Source organism: Bombina bombina, chromosome 4 (assembly GCF_027579735.1).
Source record: "Bombina bombina isolate aBomBom1 chromosome 4, aBomBom1.pri, whole genome shotgun sequence".
In the NCBI taxonomy this organism is placed as follows: Eukaryota; Metazoa; Chordata; class Amphibia; order Anura; family Bombinatoridae; genus Bombina; species Bombina bombina.
Genome location: NC_069502.1, coordinates 545,351,640 through 545,376,119, shown reverse-complemented (window position 1 = coordinate 545,376,119; position 24,480 = coordinate 545,351,640).

Here is a 24,480-nt window from a genome sequence, read left to right as displayed (position 1 = left end):
TTCTGCAGACTCCCCTTTGGGATATCCTCCATTCCTGAAATCTTTCAAAGGGAAATGAGTTCTCTCCTGAGTAACCACGTGGGCACAGCAGTCGTCATGGACGACATTCTAGTGTATGGGTCTACGGTGGAGGAGCATGATCAGCGTTTAAGTTGTGTACTACAGGCTATCAAAGAGTCTGGGCTGAAGCTGAATAAAGAAAAATGTCATTTCAGGAAAACTGAATTATGTTACTTTGGGCATATCATCAATGGGGATGGCATCAAGCCAGACCCCGAGAAAATGTGTGCTATTGAACAGATGAAAAGTCCTTCTGATGTACATGAGCTGAGACAGATATTGGGCCTTGTAAATTACGTGGGCAAGTTTCTTCCAGATTTATCTACAGTTTTACACCTTATCACAGAGTTACTTAAGAAAGACGTTGCCTGGGTCTGGGGACCTTCACAAGAAAAAGCTTTCCTGCATGCCAAGTCCCTGCTGGGGTCTGCCCCAGTGTTGGGGTTCTACGACCCTTCAAAAAAGACTGTGGTTAGTGCCCATTGCAAGCAGTTATGGGTTGGGGGCTGCACTCCTGCAGCTGAATGAAAATAAACTACAGCCCATCGCCTACTGTTCCCGCACACTGACGGCTGCGGAGTCAAAATACGCTCAAATTGAGAGAGTGCCTGGCTGCAGTTTGGGCCTGTGAGCGCTTTCAGCGTTATCTAGTGGGTTTGGAGAAATTTAGTCTGGAAACTGACCACAAACCGCTAGTCCCTCTAATCAACTCCTATGACATTGACAAAACACCCTTGAGATGCCAGAGACTTTTAATGAGACTGCTCAGGTTCAATGTTCAGGCAGTGCATGTGCCGGGGAAACAACTGGTTGTGGCGGATACACTATTCAGGCTCCCGCTGGCTGCTGCTGAAGAATCCTCCACAGAATCTGAGGTGAAAGTGTATGTTGATTCAGTTATGGCCTCCAAGTCCATTTCTTCAAGGAAACTGGAGGAAATAAAGAGAGAGACATATTTGGACACAGATCTGCAAGAGGTTATAAGGTACATAAAAGAAGGCTGGCCCGAGAGCCGGGCAGCCTGGATGTCTTTAAGTGCTTACCAGCCAGAGAGGTCGCAGCTCACGGAGCTGGAGGGGTTGGTGCTGTTCCAAGACCACATTGTAATTCCTGTCAGCATCAGGAAGGAGATGTTAAACAGGATTCACAATGGCCACTTAGGCATTACAAAGTGCAGAGAAAGGGCAGCTACAGCTGTGTGGTGGCCTGGGATCAGCTCCGACATTGCAAATCACGTGTCTAAATGTGCCTTTTGCCGGGAACGCCGGCCTACTCAGAGAAGGAAGCCCTTGATTTCTACTCCGCTGCCTGTGGGGCCGTGGCAGAAAATAGCTGCTGATTTGTGTGAACTGCACAGGAAAAAGTTTCTTGTGATCGACTACTATTCCAGGTATTTGGAAATTGCACCCCTGAATGATATCACAAGTCAGGCCGTTATCATTCGCCTGAAGAGCTTGTTCACATGCTGGGGCATTCCAATGGAGCTGGTGAGTGATAATGGTATGCAGTTCGCTTCTACAGAGTTCAGTGCTTTCAGCAGGGAATATGATTTTGTACATTCCACATCAAGTCCACATTATCCGCAGGCCAACGGAATGGCTGAAAGGGCAGTTCAAACAACAAAATTCATTCTAAAGCAATCTGATGCCCATTCAAGCCACCGGGTTTAGCCCGGCACAGCTGTTGCTAGGAAGCCAGATTCGCACCTTGTTATTTGTTATATGCAAATGTATGCTTCGCCTTTGAAAAAGGGGAAGATGTGATGAGAGCAGGATGTGATGTCACTAGTTTGTGGGTGGGGCTTAGGTCCGGTGTCTGTGTTGCAGTTAGTTAGTACAATCAACCTGACCAGATGTGTATTGCTATGCTCTGTAATAAAATAGAGTTGTACCATCATTGCTGTGTCCTGCATATGTCCTGCATCTCATGACAGCTGGTATTACAGGTCTTTTTAAACCCGGCATTAGCCGCAAAAAGGTGAGCACAGAGCAAAATTTAGCTCCACATCTCACCTCAATACCAGCATTGCTTACTGTAGCGGTAAGCTGGCTAAACGTGCTCGTGCACGATTTCCCCATAGGAAACAATGGGGCTGAGCCGGCTGAAAAAAAAACTAACACCTGTAAGAAAGCAGCGTCCAGCTTCTAACGCAGCCCCATGGATTCCTATGGGGAAAGGAATTTTATGTCTACACCTAACACCCTAACATGAACCCCGAGTTGAAACACCCCTAATATTACACTTATTAACCCCTAATCTGACGCCCCCGACATCGCCAACACCTGCATTATATTATTAACCACTAATCTGCCGCTCCGGTCACCGCCGCCACCTACATTATACTTATGAACCCCTAATCTGCCGCCCCCAAAATCGCCAACACCTAAATTATATTTATTAACCCCTAATCTGCCGCCCCCTATGTCGCCGCAACCTACCTACATTTATTAACCCCTAATCTGCCGCCGCCGCCAACGTCGCCGCCACTATAATAAAGTTATTAACCCCTAAACCTAAGTCTAACCCTAACCCCCCCTAACTTAAATATAATTTAAATAAATCTAAATAAAATAACTACAATTAAATAAATTATTCCTATTTAAAACTAAATACTTACCTATAAAATAAACCCTAAGCTAGATACAATATAACTAATAGTTACATTGTAGCTAGCTTAGGGTTTATATTTATTTTACAGGCAACTTTGTATTTATTGTAGTTATTAACTATTTAATAGCCACCTAGTTAAAACTACACTATAATTAAATTAATTACCTAAACTACCTACAATTAAATACAATTAAATTAAATTAAAGTATGAAAAACAACAAACACTAAATGACAGAAAAAAAAATAATTACAAAATTTTTAAACTAATTACACCTAATCTAATCCCCCTAATAAAATAACCCCCCCCCCCCAAAATAATAAAATTCCCTACCCTATACTAAATTACAAATAGTCCTTAAAAGGGTTTTTTGCGGTGCATTGCCCCAAAGTAATCAGCTCTTTTACCTGTAAAAAAAAAAATACAATACCAACCCAACATTAAAACCCACCACCCACACACCCAACCCTACTCTAAAACCCACCCAATCCCCCCTTAATAAAACCTCCCTTGAGAATCCCCCTACCTTGAGATCTCACCCAGCCGGGCACAAGTGGACCTCCAGAGGGGCAGAAGTCTTCATTCGATCTGGACAGTAGAGGTCCTCCAAGCAGCAGAATCTTCATCCATGCAGCATTTTCTATCTTCATCCATCCGGAACAGAGCAGGTCCATCTTCAATCCAGCCGACGCAGAGCATTCTCTTCAAACGAAGTCCAAGCGAAGAATGAAGGTTCCTTTAAATGACGTCATCCAAGATGGCTTCCCTTGAATTCCGATTGGCTGATAGGATTCTATTAGCCAATCGGAATTAAGGTAGGAAAAATCCTATTGGCTGATCCAATCAGCCAATAGGATTGAGGTTGCATTCTATTGGCTGATTGGAACACCCAATAGAATGCGAGCTCAATCCTATTGGCTGATTGGATCAGCCAATAGGATTGAACTTCAAGCCTATTGGCTGATTGGATCAGCCAATAGCATTTTTCCTACCTTAATTCCAATTGGCTGATAGAATATTATCAGCCAATCAGAATTCAAGGGACGCCATCTTGGATGACATCATTTAAAGGAACCTTCATTCTTCGCTTGGACTTCGTTTGAAGAGGATGCTTCACGTCGGCTGGATTGAAGATGGACCCACTCCGCTCCGGATGGATGAAGATAGAAGATGCCACCTGGATGAAGACTTCTGCCGCTTGGAGGACCTCTTCTGCCCGGATTGGATGAAGACTTCTGCCCCTCTGGAGGTCCACTTGTGCTTGGCTGGGTGAAGACGTCTCAAGGTAGGGAGATCTTCAAGGGGGTAGTCTTAGGTTTTATTAAGGGGGGATTGGGTGGGTTTTAGAGTAGGGTTGGGTGTGTGGGTGGTGGGTTTTAATGTTGGGGGGTATTGTATTTTTTTTTACAGGTAAAAGAGCTGATTACTTTGTGGCAATGCCCCGCAAAAAGCCCTTTTAAGGGCTATTTGTAATTTAGTATAGGGTAGGGAATTTTATTATTTTGGGGGGCTTTTTTATTTTATTAAGGGGATTAGATTAGGTGTAATTAGTTTAAAAATGTTGTAATTATTTTTTTATTTTCTGTAATTTAGTGTTTGTTGCTTTTCGTACTTTAGTTTATTTAATTTAATTGTATTTAATTGTAGGTAGTTTAGATAATTAATTTAATGATAGTGTAGTGTTAGGTGTAATTGTAACTTAGGTTAGGATTCATTTTACAGGTAAATTTGTACTTATTTTAACTAGGTAGCTATTAAATAGTTAATAACTATTTAATAGCTATTGTACCTAGTTAAAATAAATACAAAGTTTCCTGTAAAATAAATATAAACCCTAAGCTAGCTACAATGTAACTATTAGTTATATTGTAGCTATCTTAGGGTTTATTTTAGAGGTAAGTATTTAGTTTTACATAGGAATAATTTATTTAATTGTAGTTATTTTATTTCATTTTATTTAAATTATATTTAAGTTAGGGGGGTTAGACTTAGGGTTAGACTTAGGGTTAGGGGTTAATAAATGTAATATAGTAGCGGCGACGTTGGGGGCGGCAGATTAGGGGTTAACAGATTAGGGGTTAAATATTCTATTATAGATTGAATTGAAGTTTTGCGCACCCTATACCAGAAAGCTTACAACTACACTATCTGCAGTTGTAATCTACTTCCCACACATATATTTATGTGTATGTATTATATAATTATAATATATAATTCCTAAATTAGCCAGTTTGGAAAATGCATTTTTCTTCCACTCCTAGCAATGTATACATACAAAAAAAAATTAATGATAGAAGACGTGTAAGATACGTTCTTTAAAACACAGTGGAATTAGAGCAGTGATTCTTTTTTTATTTTAATTACTAAATTATAAATATCATAACTGGTTGGACACTTATTTGAGGAAAGGTTGTTAAAGACCTCGGGAAAATGTCTTGTTGGGGCCATAAAAATGTGGTTCCTAAAGATAAAACAGGCAATTAGAATATTAATTGTCTTCTTTTGTTAACCTAAACTCATTTTTCATTCACATTCATTACTCTCCTATATTGTTTTCCAACCTTTTGGCTAAATCATGATCATCGCAGACCATAAATGAAAGGGCATCCAACTTGCTGAGCTCAAAATAAGCTTTATATTATATGGATTTCTAAATAACTGTTTCCCTCCCACTATAGTCTTAAGACCAAGTTTTACTGGCAAAGACAATTCTCTAAATGTAAAAAAACGAGAGAAAAAAAAAACATCTAAAAGTTATCATTTCAAAATATTTTACTTTTTATTTTTTATTTTTTAAAGGATTACTTTCTGTTATAATTTTTAAGCTAAACAACTAACATATTAAAGTTAATAAACATTAATTAAAACCTACTGACCTATATTTTCTCCAAAACGAAGTTTCATAACGTTCTAAAAGTTATATCTTTTATTCGCCGATGATGTCACGTTATCCTGCCCACTATTTTCAGCACTGTGTGTTCAAAATACTTAAACCAATAACTTTGTGTTTAAAGCGCCATTTTGAAACCTAGGTATTATAAACGGATTGGTACAGAGCAAAGGATACCCACGGAGTGGGTTTGGAAAACAATTAAATTTGCAGACAAGATTTCTGATATACTGTAGAGATATGTTAATGAAATGCTATTGATAAAAAGCGTATTTGGGGTAGTTAGTTAGTAACAGGCATAGAAAATATTTACTTACAGTGGCCCTTTAAATAACACCTATACTGTACTAAAAATACTCCTTTGTTTTTATAAATGCAGAATTATCAGTAAGCAATCTGTCCCTAGAGTTGTGCATAAACTATGCACAAAAGTGCAAAAATAAAATAAAATAAGTAAAAAAAAACACGCTTGGTGTGTATATATATATATATATATATATATATATATATATATATAGGCAAAAGTGAAAATAAGAAGTAACACACGTTCAAACTGATTACTATCAGAATTCTGTAATTAGACATGCCTGTGGTCACTTGTAAAACATCTGCCAAGTGACTTTTGAATCATCCATTTTTAATGTCACACTTTTTAAACAATAGTGGATGAATCACTCATTAAGAATATTTACAATCAAATAATTTATGGTTCCACATTTATCAACTGGTTATATTTAAAAAAATAAAATAGAATTCTGTATTTATATTTTGAAATAAAAACAGCAATTGAAATTAGAAGGTAAAAATCAGTCATTTTGCACCATATACTTATATCAGTAACTCCTATTAATTAGATCTGTTTTCATACCCAATTATCTTGTTTAAAATGATACATCAGTTTAAGAGAAACCATGATCAATATGCCCTAACTCAACCAACAAAACAAATGATTCTAGTGGTTAATGACATATTGTTGTTATTTCTAAGATGGTGGCAGTAGCCACAGGAACATAAACTTTAATTGAATGATGTGATTCCCCTTTTTCAAATTAGGGATTTTATAGCATATTTCTATAATTAGTCTCATGTCTATCTAGGTATTGTAGTGAATAGATACTACAACCAAGGCATTATTTTCTTCTATATGCTCTTTTATCTATCAGACGTTTGTTGTTGTCATGCTGACTACCTGATAGCCAACTCTGCATATGACCCATCAAATGAAAGGGACAGCTATCCTCAATTGTCCCATACTGGTAATATTGTTATAGTGGGATGATAATTGTTTAGTGTCCAAAGCACTGTAAAACTCAACTAGCAGAGAGGTGATTGCCATTGCTAGTGATATATGTTATCTCTATTAGTAATTGGGAACATCTACATAATAGTGAAACATGTCACCCTTCATTGAAAAGTTTTAATCCCCTATTTAAAGGTACATGAAACCCAAATATTTTCTTTCTTGATTCTGAAAGAGCTTACGATTTTAAGCAACTTTCCAATTTACTTCTATTATTCAATTAGCTTCCTTCTCTTGTTATCCTTTGCCGAAAAGTTTACCTAGGTAAGCTCAGGAGCAGCAAAAAACCTAGGTTCTAACTGCTAATTGGTGGCTGCATATATACCGATTGTCATTGGCTCACCCATGTGTTTAGTTAGAAACCAGTTGTGCATTGCTGCTCCTTCAACATATGATACAAAAAGAATGAAGCCAATTTGATAATAGAAGTAAACTGGAAAGTTGTTTAAAATGGTATGTTCTACCGAAATTATGAAAGAAAATATTGGGGTTTCACGTCCCTTTAAAATGAGATCTCCTGTCCCTTTGAGTAGATTAGAGATGGAGATAAAGGTTGCTTGGTAACCTCCCTCAATAAAAATCTCACAGGTGTCTAGTGGTACAGGTGTTTTACATTCTTGACCATGATCACACGCATAAATGATACAGGTATTTTCCATTCTTTACTATGATCAGTTGCATAAAGAAATTATCTGGTGTCTAGTGGTACAGGTGTTTTCCATTCTTCACTATGATCAGCTGCATAAACAAATTATCTGCTGTCTAGTGATACAGGTGTTTTCCATTCTTCACTATGATCAGTTGCATAAAACTCCCTGTGTCTTAAGGTAAAGGTGGTTTACATTCTTCACCATGATCACCGGCATAAAAACCCCTGTTGTCTAATGGTAAAGGTGGTTTACATTCTTCACCATGATCACCGGCATAAAAACCCCTGTTGTCTAATGGTAAAGGTGGTTTACATTCTTCACCATGATCACCGGCATAAAAACCCCTGTTGTCTAATGGTAAAGGTGGTTTACATTCTTCACCATGATCACCGGCATAAAAACCCCTGTTGTCTAATGGTAAAGGTGGTTTACATTCTTCACCATGATCACCGGCATAAAAACCCCTGTTGTCTAATGGTAAAGGTGCTTTACATTCTTCACAATGATCACCGGCATAAAACTCCCTGTTGTCTTGTGGTAAAGGTGTTTTACATTCTTCACCATGATCACCTGCATAAAACTCCCTGTTGTCTTGTGGTAAAGGTGTTTTACATTCTTCACAATGATCACCGGCATAAAACTCCCTGTTGTCTTGTGGTAAAGGTGTTTTACATTCTTCACCATGATCACCTGCATAAAACTCCCTGTTGTCTAACGGTAAAGGTGTTTTACATTCTTCACCATAATCACCGGCATAAAAATCCCTGTTGTCTAACGGTAAATGTGTTTTACATTCTTCACCATGATCACCGGCATAAAACTCCCTGTTATCTAACGGTAAAGGTGTTTTACATTCTTCACCATAATCACCTGCATAAAAATCCCTGTTGTCTAACGGTAAATGTGTTTTACATTCTTCACCATGATCACCGGCATAAAACTCCCTGTTGTCTAACGGTAAAGGTGCTTTACATTCTTCACAATGATCACCTGCAACCCAGGTGGATAGATCCCATCTTTTAAAGGTGATACTGAGATGCCCCATATCAAATACTCCCTAGTGTCTAGTTCTGGAGTCAATTCATATTTTGTACGGTGAGTGCCTGTATAATGGGGAGATGTATCTCCTATTTTTAAGGTAGATCTCTTCTTTCAAATAATTGGAGGATAAGCTTTAAATATGATTAGGGTTTCAATAGACGCTCTCCAAGAGCTACCTCATGCAATGAAATATAGACGTGCCTCTACTTCTGGGCAGTTTGTCATTGCACCTGAAATAAATGTCTCACAGTAGATGACTGACTGACATTTATGTATTTGTATTGACAGAACAAAGACAGCAGGTGTCAAAAATAATTGTTACCTTAAAGTATAGGTAATCTGACTCCCTACCTTACCATTCTAACATAAATATTAACTATACGATTGAAACATAAGAACTTTACACGCAATGCTCTGGATTCCAATCAATGTAGATGTCCCTCTGATGTATAAATGTTTTGTTTAGTCCACATGTTAATAAACCACAAAAAAAATATATATTTCTATGTTAGAGCGTTTTTTAATAAAACTATTGCTTGCATATAACTATGTTTTTAACCCCGGCAAAGCATTAAACACACAGTTAAAGTCAGATTCCAAGCAGCAATGCACTACTGAGAGCTAGCTGAACATATGTAATGAGTCAAGTACATGAGGCTGCTGAGTGCATGTACATATGATTTTTAACAAAGGATAAAACGAGTACAAACAACATTTTATAATAAAAGTGAATTTAAAAATGTGTCATTAAATTTCATCCTCTATCTAAATCATGAAAGTTTAATTTTTATTTCATGTTCTTTATAGAGAATTCTCTTTTTTGCTGTTATCAAACTGACTTTGTACTTTTTGCATCCTTGATTGAAAAGCATAGATAGGTAGGGTTGGGAGCAGTAAAGCATTACTAGCAATGCTATCTGGTGATTAGCGGCTACGCACATATGCATCTTCTCAATGGGTCACCATATGCTTAGCTAGCTCCCTTTCCTGGGGTTAAACACTTACACCTAGATTACGAGTTTTGCGTTAACAGGGGTGCGGTGCTAACGAGTAATTTATGCTCACCACTCACTTGCAGACAACGCTGATATTACGGGTTTTTAGAAACCCGGCGTTAACCGCAAAAAAGTGAGCAAAGAGCAAAATTTAGCTCCACATCTCACCTCAATACCAGCGCTGCTTACGGTAGCTGTGAGCAGGTAAAACATGCTTGTGCACGATTTCCCCATAGTAATCAATGGGGAGAGCCGGCTGAAAAAAAACCTAACACCTGCAAAAAAGCAGCGTAAAGCCCCTAATGCAGCCCCATTGATTCCTATGGGAAAATACTTTTTATGTCTACACCTAACACCCTAACATGAACCCTGAGTCTAAACACCCCTAATATTACACTTATTAACCCCTAATCTGCTGCCCCTGACATCGCCGACACCTACATTATATTATTAACCCCTAATCTGCCGCTCCGTAAACCGCCGCCACCTACATTATACTTATTAACCCCTAATCTGCTGCCCCCAACATCGCCGAACCCTACATTATATTTATTAACCCCTAATCTGCCGCCCCTAATGTCGCTGCAACCTAACTACATTTATTAACCCCTAATCTGCCCCCCACAATGTCACCACCACTATAAAAAAAGTTATTAACCCCTAAATCTAAGTCTAACCCTAACCCCCCCTAAGTTAAATTTAATTTAAATAAATCTAAATAAAATTAATACAATTCACTAAATTATTCCTATTTAAAACTAAATACTTACCTATAAAATAAACCCTAAGATAGCTACAATATAACTAATAGTTACATTGTAGCTATCTTAGGGTTTATTTCTATTTTACAGGCAACTTTGTATTTATTTTAACTAGGTACAATAGTTATTAAATAGTTATTAACTATTTAATAACTTCCTAGTTAAAATAAAGACAAATTTACCTGTAAAATAAAACCTAAACTAAGTTACAATTACACCTAACACTACACAATAATTAAATAAATAACCTAAACTAAATACAATTAATTACAATTTAAAAAAATTATCTAAAGTACGAAAAACAAACAAACACTAAATTACAGAAAATAATAAAATAATTACAAAATTTTTAAACGAATTACACCTACTCTAACCCCCCATACAAAATAAAAAAGCCCCCCAAAATAAAAAAGAGCCCTACCCTACACTACATTACAAATAGCCCTTAAAAGGGCCTTTCGTGGGGCATTGCCCCTAAGTAATCAGCTCTTTTACCTGTAATTTTTTTTTACAAATACCCCCCAACATTAAAACCCACCACCCACACGACCAACCCTACTCTAAAACCCACCCAATCCCCCCTTAAAAATACCTAACACTAACCCCTTGAAGATCACCCTACCGTGAGACGTCTTCACCCAACCGGGCAGAAGTGGTCCTCCAGACGGGCAGTAGTCTTCATCCAGACGGCATCTTCTATCTTCATCCATCCGGCGCGGAGCGGGTCCATCTTCAAGACATCCGACGCGGATCATCCTCTTCTTTCTTCGTCCGACGACTGAATAAAGGTTCCTTTAAATGACGTCTTCCAAGATGGCGTCCCTTCAATTCCGATTGGCTGATAGAATTCTATCAGCCAATCGGAATTAAGGTAGAACAAATCCTATTGGCTGATGCAATCAGCCAATAGGATTGAGCTTGCATTCTATTGGCTGATTGGAACAGCCAATAGAATGCCAGCTCAATCCTATTGGCTGATTGGATCAGGCAATAGGATTAATGTTCAATCCTATTGGATGATTGCATCAGCCAATAGGAATTTTTCTACCTTAATTCCGATTGGCTGATAGAATTCTATCAGCCAATCGGAATTGAAGGGACGCCATCTTGGATGACGTCATTTAAAGGAACCTTCATTCAGTCGCCGGACGAAGAAAATAGAGGATGCTCCGCGTCGGATGTCTTGAAGATGGACCCGCTCCGCGCCGGATGGATGAAGATAGAAGATGCCGTCTGGATGAAGACTTCTGCCCATCAAGAGGACCACTTCTGCCCGGTTGGGTGAAGACGTCTCACGATAGGGTGATCTTCAAGGGGTTAGTGTTAGGTTTTTTTTAAGGGGGGATTGGGTGGGTTTAAGAGTAGGGTTGGTTGTGTGGGTGGTGGGTTTTAATGTTGGGGGGGTATTTGTAAAAATTTTTTACAGGTAAAAGAGCTGATTACTTTGGGGCAATGCCCCACAAAAGGCCCTTTTAAGGGCTATCTGTAATTTAGTGTAGGGTAGGGCTTTTTTTTTTTTTATTTTGTTAGGGGGATTAGAGTAGGTGTAATTAGTTTAAAAATCTTGTAATTATTTTATTATTTTCTGTAATTTAGTGTGTTTTTTCCGTACTTTAGATAATTTTTTTAAATTGTAATTAATTGTATTTAGTTTAGGTAATTTATTTTATTATAGTGTAGTGTTAGGTGTAATTGTAACTTAGGTAAGGTTTTATTTTACAGGTAAATTTGTCTTTATATTAACTAGGTAGTTATTAAATAGTTAATAACTATTTAATAACTATTCTACCTAGTTAAAATAAATACAAAGTTGCCTGTAAAATAAAAATAAACCCTAAGATAGCTACAATGTAACTATTAGTCATATTGTAGCTAGCTTAGGGTTTATTTTATCGGTAAGTATTTAGTTTTAAATAGGAATAATTTAGCTAATTATAGTAATTTTATTTAGATTTATTGTAATTATATTTAAGTTAGAGGGGGTTAGGGTTAGACTTAGATTTAGGGGTTAATAACTTTATTATAGTGGCGGCGAGGTTGGGGGCGGCAGATTAGGGGTTAATAATATTTAAATAGTGTTTGCGATGTGGGAGTGCGGCGGTTTAGGGGTTAATATATTTATTATAGTGGCGGCGATGTCCGGTTTGGCAGATTAGGGGTTAAAAATGTTATTTTAGTGTTTGCGATGTGGGGGGCCTCGGTTTAGGGGTTAATAGGTAGTTTATGGGTGTTAGTGTACTTTTTAGCACTTTAGTTAAGAATTTTATACTACGGCGTTGTAGTGTAAAACTCTCAACTACTGACTTTAAAATGCGGTACCAGGCTTGACAGGAGAGGGTCTACCGCTCACTTTTGGTTAGACTCGTAATACCGGTGCTATGCCAGTCCCATTGAAAATATAGGATACGCAATTGACGTAAGTGGATTTGCGGTATTTCCGAGTCTGGCCAAAAAAGTGAGCGGCGAGCCTGTCATTTCAAGACTCGTAATACCAGTGGGCGTTAAAAAGCAGCGTTGGGACCTCTCAACGCTGCTTTTTAACCCTAACGCACAACTCTAGTCTAGGCTATAGTTATCCACTAACAAAAGTGCAAGAATAAAATGCTTTAACACATTAGAGGATTTCCTTTTACCACTTTTATGCCCCTTTAAGTAGAAAAATCTGCATTCAAATCTATTAGGTCATCATTATTAGTGCTCAAATTAATTAGCGGCTACATCTTATCTTAGGGCAAAAAAATGTATTTCCTTGAAGATCTCTGAAAAGCCTTGTTATAATATCATTAGATAGTTGGGATGTGCATTTCTGATCAGGCGATCCAAATGTTGAATATGGTGGCTGCAAGCTGCATTCGTCAATGTTCTGAGATGGATTTATTCTTGTTAATGTGCAACACACATTAACAAGAATAAATGTGTGCAAATCCAGATCTTAGTGTGTTGCATTTTTACAAGAATATATCCAGCTCCGTAGCCTCCATCTTCGGCGTTCGGATCACCTGATTGTTACAAATGCACAACCTATAAGAAATCTTACAATACCACTGTTTCTTGTCTATCTAATCTACATTTGTTTTTGTGTAGTTACCTACTACAGAGATCCCACCCCTCCTAAAAAAAGTGTAATTTAGGTCCAAATTTATTTTGTGTTTTTTACAGATTGCTTGGAATAGCTTTGACATTGATAGTATAATAGATTCTGCAGATATATATTACATTCTACTACACTAAACTGTCATATTAAAATGTAGACAATGAAATAAGTAAACATAAAACATGAAGCAAGACGGCCTAACCACAATAGCGGCATTTGAAGATTAGCAGAAAACAAAATATCATTAGTTCTCACAAAATAGTGTACTATGTACAAAAAAACAAATATCATCAGTCAATTTTTAATTATTTTTAGCAAAATAAATATTGCAACAAAAATTATTTGTAAGTCATCTATTTCATACAAGTGTTCTATATCAGTCACGTCAACTCTATGACCAAAACTAATATACTGCAGAAAGTAAGTGAAATACAATAGCAAATGGGAGCAGCATGAATCAAAATTGAGAGTAGAAGAAATATATACAATAAGATAGTGGATCTAAGACTGTTGAATGTACATTGGAGATAGACCCCTTCAAATATGTACTGCCACAGACTTTGGTATAGCAAGTTACTGTAAGTAATGAGCTGCCTTAAAACATTGTTTTAGAAAAATTGATTTACATGATTTCAATAAGTCAAAGCTATTGAAACATAAACGTGTTTTCTGATGCATTGGAATAACAAAGAAAATAAATATAGAATTCATTATATAATTATCTCAATGCAAAGGTTTAGTGAAAAGCCATGTGACATACTTCACACCACCCTTCAAATAGAATTGTAATATACTCCAATGGTTATGGATTTTTTAAGATTTGTGGCTATTCCAGTACATTAGGAGCCCATTGTTTACATGGGATAGTTTGTATTGAGAGAATTCAAAAGCAAATTCTGTCAATCAGAAGAGACTTTCAACTCTTTAAAACTCATTTGGCTTATTTTCAATTGTATACCGTTCTTGTTTAAATGATTAATCCCAGAACAAATTGTATTTATTTATATATAAGATGAGCATTCATTAAAACCCCTTTTTATGTTAAGGTTTTTGCACTTGCTCAGTTCACATAATATTAATAAAAACAATGTTTTCCTGGTTTAATAACAAGCTAAAATTTACCATCTTAGAACAGTTAAGCTCCCATTTTAGAAGATGAAATAAGATGCAGCCAATTCCTTATAATAGAAACCCATCAAGTTCTTCATTTCAGATGTTTATCTCATCAAACCTAAAAACGGTTCTTTTAAAATCAATAATTGGAAATATTAAAAAAAAACAACAACAATATTTATAAAATATTAAAAGTGCCAAAACAATCATTGAACAAACATGCCCAATATATCTATCATTTCTGTATACATATTGCATTCATATAGTTTAGCAGTGACTAGGATGGATTTGGATTACAAAAGGTTAATCTCGCACATGTAAATGTATATTTCCCTTACACACTTAAAGTGAAAGTAAAGTTTCCTCTGTTGCTCACCGTTATAACATATTATGTTTTAAATCAACAGGACTTTCATTCATCAAATTTTTATAACTTTTTTGCAAATCAAGTTTTACCTGAAATAAAATCTGAATTTTATCGTCGATAAATGCAACCCGTTTTTTTGGCTGCATATTATTTCCTGGTCACGTTCTTATTTGGGCCAACTGAAATACTGGCCGTTAAGCGGAAGTGAAGCGACGTCATCGGCCTATTGTGGCATCTGTGCATGCGTTAAATTGATGATCTTTAATTTTTCTTCAATGTGCGCGCCCTTTTCGCGCATGCGCAGAACATTTGGGACGGACTGAGCAGAAATGTCATGTGCTTTGAGTCCCTATTTGATACATTCAAGCGCATCGCATTGCCCACGGATTACTATGTAAGTGCCTCTGTTTGTTTTAAATGAAAACAAACATTTATTTAAATGAATATGAACTAAATACACACATGCGCTTTGGATTCCTGTTGAAGTGAAAATCGCATGTGCATTGAGTTTTGAATCGGTGATTCGCGCATGTGCAATATAAATGGTCCATGTGAACGCGCTTCTCTGATACGTATAGAGCGGGAGGGACCGCTCTATACGTACACACTGTAAAAAATAGGAAGTAGAAGATGGGAGAAGTCAGCAGGAGAACGCTATAACGAGAATGTAATAAAAAAATGCATTAACAAAATAAATTTATTAGAAAAAAAAATAGTGATTTGCTTATTATACAGTTAGGCAATACAGTACTTTTTTCAAATGGGACCAAATTTACTTTCACTTTAACAAAGAGGTTAATGCAAAAAAAACTGTACTGTAGCCTTAAGAGGAGTGAAAGGACCATTGTATATGCTAGGGATGACTATTGAAACAAATAAAGGAGACTTGCATTCATGAAGTATAAGATACTTCATGTAAAAAGCTCCTTTATTTGTTTCAATCGATTGCCGTTCTTAGCTGCTACAGCAGCCCACGGCTAAAAAATTATTTTGCTAAGAGGTGACATTTTCACCTCTTAGCCAATAGCCGTGCGGTAAATCCGGCTCCCATGGGTGCCAAGCCGGAGCTTTCTACATGAAGCATCTTATAATTTATGAATGAAAGTCCCCTTTGTTTCAATAGTCAATCCTAGCGTTTGTAAAACGCTAGGATTGACTTTCACTTTAACAACCAAAAATATGTTTTCATGAACTTTTCTATAGAAAACTAATTTGCAGCTGTGGACTTTTAGTGGCCAAATCCATTTTGGATTATGATCACCATGAAAATGCGCTTCCCATATCAGACGAATCTGAAACCGAGTTATCAGGCGCCGACATCAGAAAGATTGTGATTCACATCATTGTTAGTTAAGTGAAATCATGTAAAGGTTACATCAGTGTCCTAAAATACTGGACTGAAATATAAACTGCATTAGAGCAGTGCTGCAATTTGTTTAGATTTATGTCATAAATGCATACACTGAAATATAAAGAAAGAGAAATATGAGCAGAATTTAGACATCATCTTACCTACCTTCCTTTCATCCTCCATGCTCTTTTCATTTATCCTTTATTATTTATTATTTATCAAATAATTTCCCTTTTTCAGTTTATTTTCCATTTTACTTTTTAAAAGTTCTTTTGAGGCACCAATATTTTTTGAGCCTGCATTGTTTTCAATTAAAACTGAAAAGGAGTGTATTAATTAATTAATGTAAAAAAATAAAGTTACAGTGACCTTTCTGAAATGAAAAATCCACTCAGAAAAATGTGAACAAAAGGGTATTTCAACAATACCAAATGATTTCTAGTGAATTCTAAAAATACCACAGAATGTAATCCGTATCAGACTTCCATCTGAAGCATTACAGAGCAGGTACCACTTTATAATGAAATGAATGTGAAGAGAAAGGAGGAATTATTGCTGCTCGACAATGATATGGTTAGCTTTGAGTCAATCAATCAAACAAAATCAGATTTAAGTGAAGGATCCAAAAATGGGTTTTGTCATTTTTTTGTTAGATCTATTTTTCAAACAGAGTTAAGTAAAAAAATGAAGTGTGTTAAAAAATAAAAAGGGAAAATGTTGAGCAAACTTCTTAAGATACTGCTACTGGAGATATACATGACTCACTATGTTAAATAAACAAAACATAAACAATTAATAGAAATGACTGGCCATTCATTTACTAAATACAGACAAAAATACCTGATAATGGTCTAGGTTACAAGTGAATTTTATTAGCGCACCTGAAGACCCAGTGTAAAGTGTAAGGGTTAAAAAAAGTTGCACCAAACACAACTTAAATACATTAAAATAAACTATTACACTTTTTTGATAACAAATACTTAATATAAATATTAATATATCTTTTATAAGGGTGAAAATGTAAATTGTATGTATATATATATATATATATATATATATATATATATATACAGTCATGACCAAAAATATTGGCACCCCTGCATTTCTGTCAGATAATGCACCACTTCGCCCAGAAAATTGTTGCAATTACAAATGTTTAGGAATTCTCATGTTTATTTCTTTTGTTTGTATTGGTATGACACAAAAAAGTGGAGAAAAAAAGCTAAATCTGACACATTCCACGCAAAACTCCAAAAATGGACTGGACAAAATTATTGACACCCTCAATTTAATATTTGGTAGCACACCCCTTTGAAAAAATAACTGAAATCAATCGCTTCCTGTAACCATCAATGAGTTTCTTTGACCTCTCTACTGGAATTTTGAACCACTCTTCTTTCTCCAACTGCTCCTGGTCTCTCAGATTGGAAGGTTTCCTTTTCCCAACTGCTGTTTTGAGATCTTTCCACAAGTGCTCTATGGGATTGAGATCTGGAATCATTGCTAGCCAGTTCAGTACTCTCCAGCGCTTTGTCTTAAAGGGACAGTCAAGTCCAAAAAAAACTTTCATGTTTTAAATAGGGTATGTCATTTTAAACAACTTTCCAATTTACTTTTATCACCAATTTTGCTTTGTTCTCTTGGTATTCTTGAAGGAGGCTCATATGCTAATTTCTTAAACCTTAAAGGCTGCCTCTAATCTAAATGCATTTTGATAGTTTTCCACCACTAGAGGGCATTAGTTCACGTGTTTCATATAGATAACATTGAGTTCATGCACGTGAATTTACCATAGAGACAGCTATGATTGGCTAAACTGCAAGTCTGTCAAAAGAACTGAAATAAGGGGGCAGTCTGCTGAGGCTTAGATACAAGGTAATTACAGAGGTAAAACGTGTATAATTATAACTGTGTTGGTTATGCAAAACGGGGGAATTGGTAATTAAGGAATTATCTATCTTTTAAAACAACAAAAATTCTGGTGTTGACTGTCCCTTTAAACCATTTCTGGGTGCTTTTTTGATGTGTGCTTTGGGTCATTGTCCTGCTGTAAGACCCATGACCTCTGACGGAGACCCAACTTTCTGACACTGGGCTCTACATTGCACCACAGAATTCTTTGGTAGTCTTCAGATTTCATAATGCCATGCACACAGTCAAGACATCCAGTGCCTGAAGCAGCAAAGCAACCCCAATACATCAGTGAACCTCCACCAGGTTTGACTGTAGGGACTGTATTCTTTTATTTAAAAGCCTAATTTCTTTTTATGAAAACAGTAGAATGATGGGCTTTACCAAAAAGCTGTAATTTTGATTTGTCTGTCCACAGCACATTCTCCGAAAAGGATTTTGGCTTCCTCAGGTATGTTTTGGCAAACTCCAATCTGGCTTTTTTATGTTTCTGTGTCAGAAGTGGGGTCCTCAGGGCCGGTGCTAGGATTTTTGGCCACACAGGCGAGGATACATTTTGCACCCCCCCATGATTACATATCATCCCCATTGCTAGTTAAAGGGATATGAAACCCATTTTTTTTCAGATAGAGCAAATTTCTCATTTATTCCTATTATAAATTTTGTTTCCTTCTCTTGCTATCTGTATTTGAAAAGTATGAATGTAAGCTTAAGAGCCGGCCAATTTTCGGTTCAGTACCTGAGTAGCTCTTGCTAATTGGTGGCTAAATGCAAATCAAACAGTGGATGCGCTGAATAACAAATCAAACAGTGGTAGCACAGCATAACAAATCAAACAGTAGTAGCGATGCATAGCAAATCAGACAATGGTAGCGCTGCATAAAAATCAAACAATGATAACGCCACATAATAACACATCAAACAGTGGTAGCACCACATAGCAAATTAAACAATGGTTATGCCACATAACAAATCAAATTGTGGTAGTGCTGCATAACAAATATATATTCACACACACAGGTATATTTAAAATTGCACATAAACCTAACACACAGACACTAACATAGACACAAACTAACACAAACACAGAGACACACAGACACCAAGACAGAAACAGAGACACTAACAAATGCCTAGATTACGAGTTTTGTCGGTAAAAACTTGCGTTGCTAACGCTCCTTTTTTTTCCAGCGCTTACTTTAAACAACGCTGGTATTACGAGTTTTCTGAATGGCTGCGTTAGCCTCAGAAAAGTGAGCGTTGAGCATAATTTAGCTCCACTTCTCACCTCAATACCAGTGTTGCTTACAGTAGCGGTAAGCTGGAAAAACATGCTCGTGCATGATTTCCCCATAGGATACAATGGGGCTGAGCTGGCTGAAAAAAAACCTAACACCTGCAAAAAAGCAGCGTTCAGCTCCTAACGCAGCCCCATTGTTTCCTATGGGGAAACACTTTCTAAGTCTAGACCTAACACCCTAACATGAACCCCGAGTTTAAACACCCCTAACCTTATACTTATCAACCCCTAATCTGCCGCCCCCGCTATCACTGACACCTACATTATATTATTAACCCCTAATCTGCTGCTCCGGACACCGCCGCCACCTACATTATCCCTATGAACCCCTAATCTGCTGCCCCCAACATCACTGACACCTATATAATATTTATTAACCCCTAATCTGCTGCCCCCAATGTCGCCGCCACCTACCTACACTTATTAACCCCTAATCTGCCGACCGGACATCGCCACCACTATAATAAATGTATTAACCCCTAAACCGCCGCAATCCCGCCTCGCAAACACTATAATAAATTTTATTAACCCCTAATCTGCCCCCCAACGTCGCCGCCACCTACCTACAATTATTAACCCCTAATCTCCCGCCCCCAACGTTGCCGCTACTATAATAAAGTTATTAACCCCTAAACCTAAGTCTAACCCTAATCCTAACCCCCCTAACAAATATAATTTAAATAAAACTAAATAAAATTACTATAATTAAATAAATGAATCCTATTTAAAACTAAATACTTACCTATAAAATAAACCATAAGATAGCTACAATATAACTAATAGTTACATTGTAGCTATTTTAGGATTTATATTTATTTTACAGGCAACTTTGTATTTAATTTAACTAGGTAGAATAGCTATTAAATAGTTAACAACTATTTAATAGCTACCTAGTTAAAATAATTACAAAATTACCTGTAAAATAAATCCTAACCTAAGTAACAAATACACCTAACACTACACTATCAATAAATTAATTAAATAAATTACCTACAATTATCTAAACTAAAATACAATTAAATAAACTAAACTATAGTACAACCCCCCCCCCCCACTAAATTACAAAAAATAAAAAAATATTACAAGAATTTTAATTCTTGTAATCTAATTACACCTAATCTAAGCCCCGTAATAAAATAAAAAGCCCCACAAAATAATAAAATTCCCTACCCTATACTAAATTACAAAAGTAATCAGCTCTTTTACCAGCCCTTAAAAGGGCTTTTTGTGTGGCATTGCCCCAAAGTAATCAGCTCTTTTAACTGTAAAAAAAAATACAAGACCCCCCAACATTACAACCCACCACCCACACACACCTACACTAAAACCCACCCGATCCCCCCTTAAAAAAAAACTAACACTACCCTATTGAAGATCATCCTACCTTGAGCCATGTTCACCAAGCCGGGCACCACTGGTCATCCGATCCGTCCAGAAGTGTTCATCCGATGGGGCAGAAGAGGACATCAGGACCGGCAGAAGTCTTCATCCGATCGGGACAGAAGAGGTCCTCCATCCAGCAGAAGTCTTCATCCAAGCAGCATCTTCTATCTTCATCCATCCGGCGCGTAGCAGGTCCATCTTCAAGACATCCGACGCGGAGCATCCTCTTCTTCCCGACGACTAGCGACGAATGAAGGTTCCTTTAAATGACGTCATCCAAGATGGCGTCCCTCGAATTCCTATTGGCTGATAGGATTCTAGGTAGGAAAAATCTGATTGGTTGATTTAATCAGCCAATCGGATTGAATTTCAATCCGATTGGCTGATTAAATCAACCAATCAGATTTTTCCTACCTTAATTCCGATTGGCTGATAGAATCCTATCAGCCAATCGGAATTCGAGGGACGCCATCTTGGATGACGTCATTTAAAGGAACCTTCATTCGTCGTTAGTCCGTTGGCCGAGGAGGATGTTCCGCGTCGGAGGTCTTGAAGATGGAGCCGCGGATGGATGAAGACTTCTGCCGGATGGAGGACCTCTTCTGCCCCGCTTGGATGAAGACTTCTGCCGGATGGAGGACCTCTTATGGCCCGGTTGGATGAAGACTTCTGCCAGATGGAGGACCACATCGCCTGGATTGGATGAAGAATTCGGCCCGGCTGGGTGAACACGGCTCAAGGTAGGGTGATCTTCAGGGGGTTAGTGTTAGGTTTTTTTAAGGTGGGATCGGGTGGGTTTTAGAGTAGGGGTGTGTGGGTGGTGGGTTTTAATGATTACTTTTGTAATTTAGTATAGGGTAGGGAATTTTATTATTTTGGGGGGCTTTCTTATTTTATTAGGGGGATTTGATTAGGTGTAATTAGATTAAAATTCTTGTAATATTTTTTGTAATTTAGTGTTTGTTTTTTTGTACTATAGTTTAGTTTATTTAATTGTATTTTAGTTTAGATAATTGTTGTTAATTTAATTTATTAATTTAATTTATTGATAGTGTAGTGTTAGGTGTATTTGTAACTTAGGTTAGGATTTTTTTTACAGGTAATTTTGTAATTATTTTAACTAGGTAGCTTTTAAATAGTTATTAACTATTTAATAGCTATTGTACCTAGTTAAAATAAATACAAAGTTGCCTTTAAAATAAATATAAATCCTAAAATAGCTACAATGTAACTATTAGTTATATTGTAGCTATCTTATGGTTTATTTTATAGGTAAGTATTTAGTTTTAAATAGGATTAATTTATTTAATTATAGTAATTTTATTTAGTTTTATTTAAATTATATTTGTTGGGGGGGGTTAGGGTTAGACTTAGGTTTATGGGTTAATAACTTTATTATAGTAGCGGCGAGGTTGAGGGCGGGATATTAGGGGTTAATAATTGTAGGTAGGTGGCGGCGACATTGGGGGGGCAGATTAGGGGTTAATAAAATTTATTATAGTGTTTGCGAGGCGGGATTGCGGCGGTTTAGGGGTTAATACATTTATTATAGTGGCGGCAATGTCCGGTTAGCAGATTAGGGGTTAATAAGTGTAGGTAGGTGGCGGCGACGTTGGGGGCGGAAGATTAGGGGTTAATAAATATAATATAGGTGTCGGCGATGTTAGGGGCAGCAGATTAGGGGTTCATAGGGATAATGTAGTTATGCGGCGGTGTCCGGAGCGGCAGATTAGGGGTTAAATAATTTTATTATAGTGTTTGCGATGTGGGGGGGCAGATTAGAGGTTAATAAGTGTAAGGTTAGGGGTGTTTAGACTCGGGGTTCATGTTAGGGTGTTAGGTGTAGACTTAGAAAGTGTTTCCCCATAGGAAAAAATGGGGCTGCTTTAGGAGCTGAACGCTGCTTTTTTGCAGGTGTTAGGCTTTTTTTCAGCCAGCTCAGCCCCATTGTTTCCTATGGGGAAAACGTGCACGAGCACGTTTTGCCAGCTTACCGCTACCGTAAGCAACGCTGGTATTACAGGTAGAAGTGGAGCTAAATTATGCTCAACGCTCACTTTTCTGAGGCTAACGCAGCCATTCAGAAAACTTGTAATGCCAGCATTGTTTAAAGTGTGCACTGGAAAAAAAAAGGAGTGTTAGCAACGCAAGTTTTTACCGACAAAACTCGTAATCTAGGCGAAATGATTTATTTTTATTGTACAGGCAACTTTGTATTTATTTTAACTAGGTACAATAGTTATTAACTATTTAATAACTTCCTAGTTAAAATAAATACAAAAGTACCTGTAAAATAACATTGTATTTAATTTTAGTTAATTGTAGTTAATGTAGGTAATTAATTTAATTATAGTGTAGTGTTAGGTGTAATTGTAACTTAGGTTAGGTTTTATTTTGTATTTATTTTAACTAGGAAGTTATTAAATAGTTAATAACTATTTAATAACTATTCTACCTAGTTAAAATAAATACAAAGTTGGGGGCGGAGCCTGATGTCGAAGCAGCAGGACGTGTTGTGGAGGAGATCCTCACTTTATTATATATTTTATGTGCTAATCCACTGAGTATTATAACAGTATGTTAACAGTATTGGAGGGGGAGCTAACCTCTATAGCTTATTCCTGACCTATGTTCTTCGATGGAAAAATTTTGTAGCTACCGCCAAATTCTTCACTAACTGTGAGGCCTACGGAGTCAGCCCAGAAAATGGCGTCCAATGAAGTTTGTGACGCCGCATACTACTCCTTCCAGAGGTTTGAGCTATAGGCTTATACGTAGGGGACTGCTAATTTTATGACTGACTAAAGCCACCTGCCACTAGTATCTTTATCATTTATCATGGAGGACATCGCACATGTGCTGTACAAACTCTTTGCACAATTTGAATGGTAAGTGCTCCGAAGCATTGACTGTCCGACACAGATCAAGAAGCCTGGGGAGATTCCAAACCCTGACTTTGTGACAATACCTCCAACAGTGACATTGCTCACGGCCCAACAAAGACGGGTCAATGTCAAGTTACCATGGCTGGATCAAATCTCGTGGGATACGGCCGGTCCCTGGGAGCAGGTCGCTGATCACTTTATCCCAACAGATGACCCGGTGCCTAAACTGGGCAATCCAGTATACTTGACCGGTATGATGAGATCGGCAGCGAGGGGCCCTAGCTGCATGATTACTGACCGTCAGCTACCAATATGGATAACCCTTATGGAGGTGGCCGATAGGTGTTCATCTAATACAGCAGATTGTGTCGCATCGGCTATACAGCTACAGAAAATTTACTTCCTAGAGGTTGAGGAGCTAGACCAACCCGTTTCATTGAAACCATATGCCGCTTTTTCGGGGCAAGCTTTTTGGAGTACTGGTGTGGGATAGGTGAATATGTCCCACTTGGAAGTAACTGCATCTCAATATTCGTGTGGTTAATCACTTGGATTCATTTTATATATATCTGCCAATTGGTCTGCAACTATTTATGATGGCAGTAATGCCTGATGTCCTAGATCTTTGACTCTCCCTCTTGAGACTTATGCTGCCATTCTCAGCACAATGCCTAAATGCCATGTGGCTTTAAGTTTGTTCATAGGCTGTTAATTACGAGTTCAATATTTTAATTTTCATGATTTTAGTCTACATGCTAATGCTTGGATGTG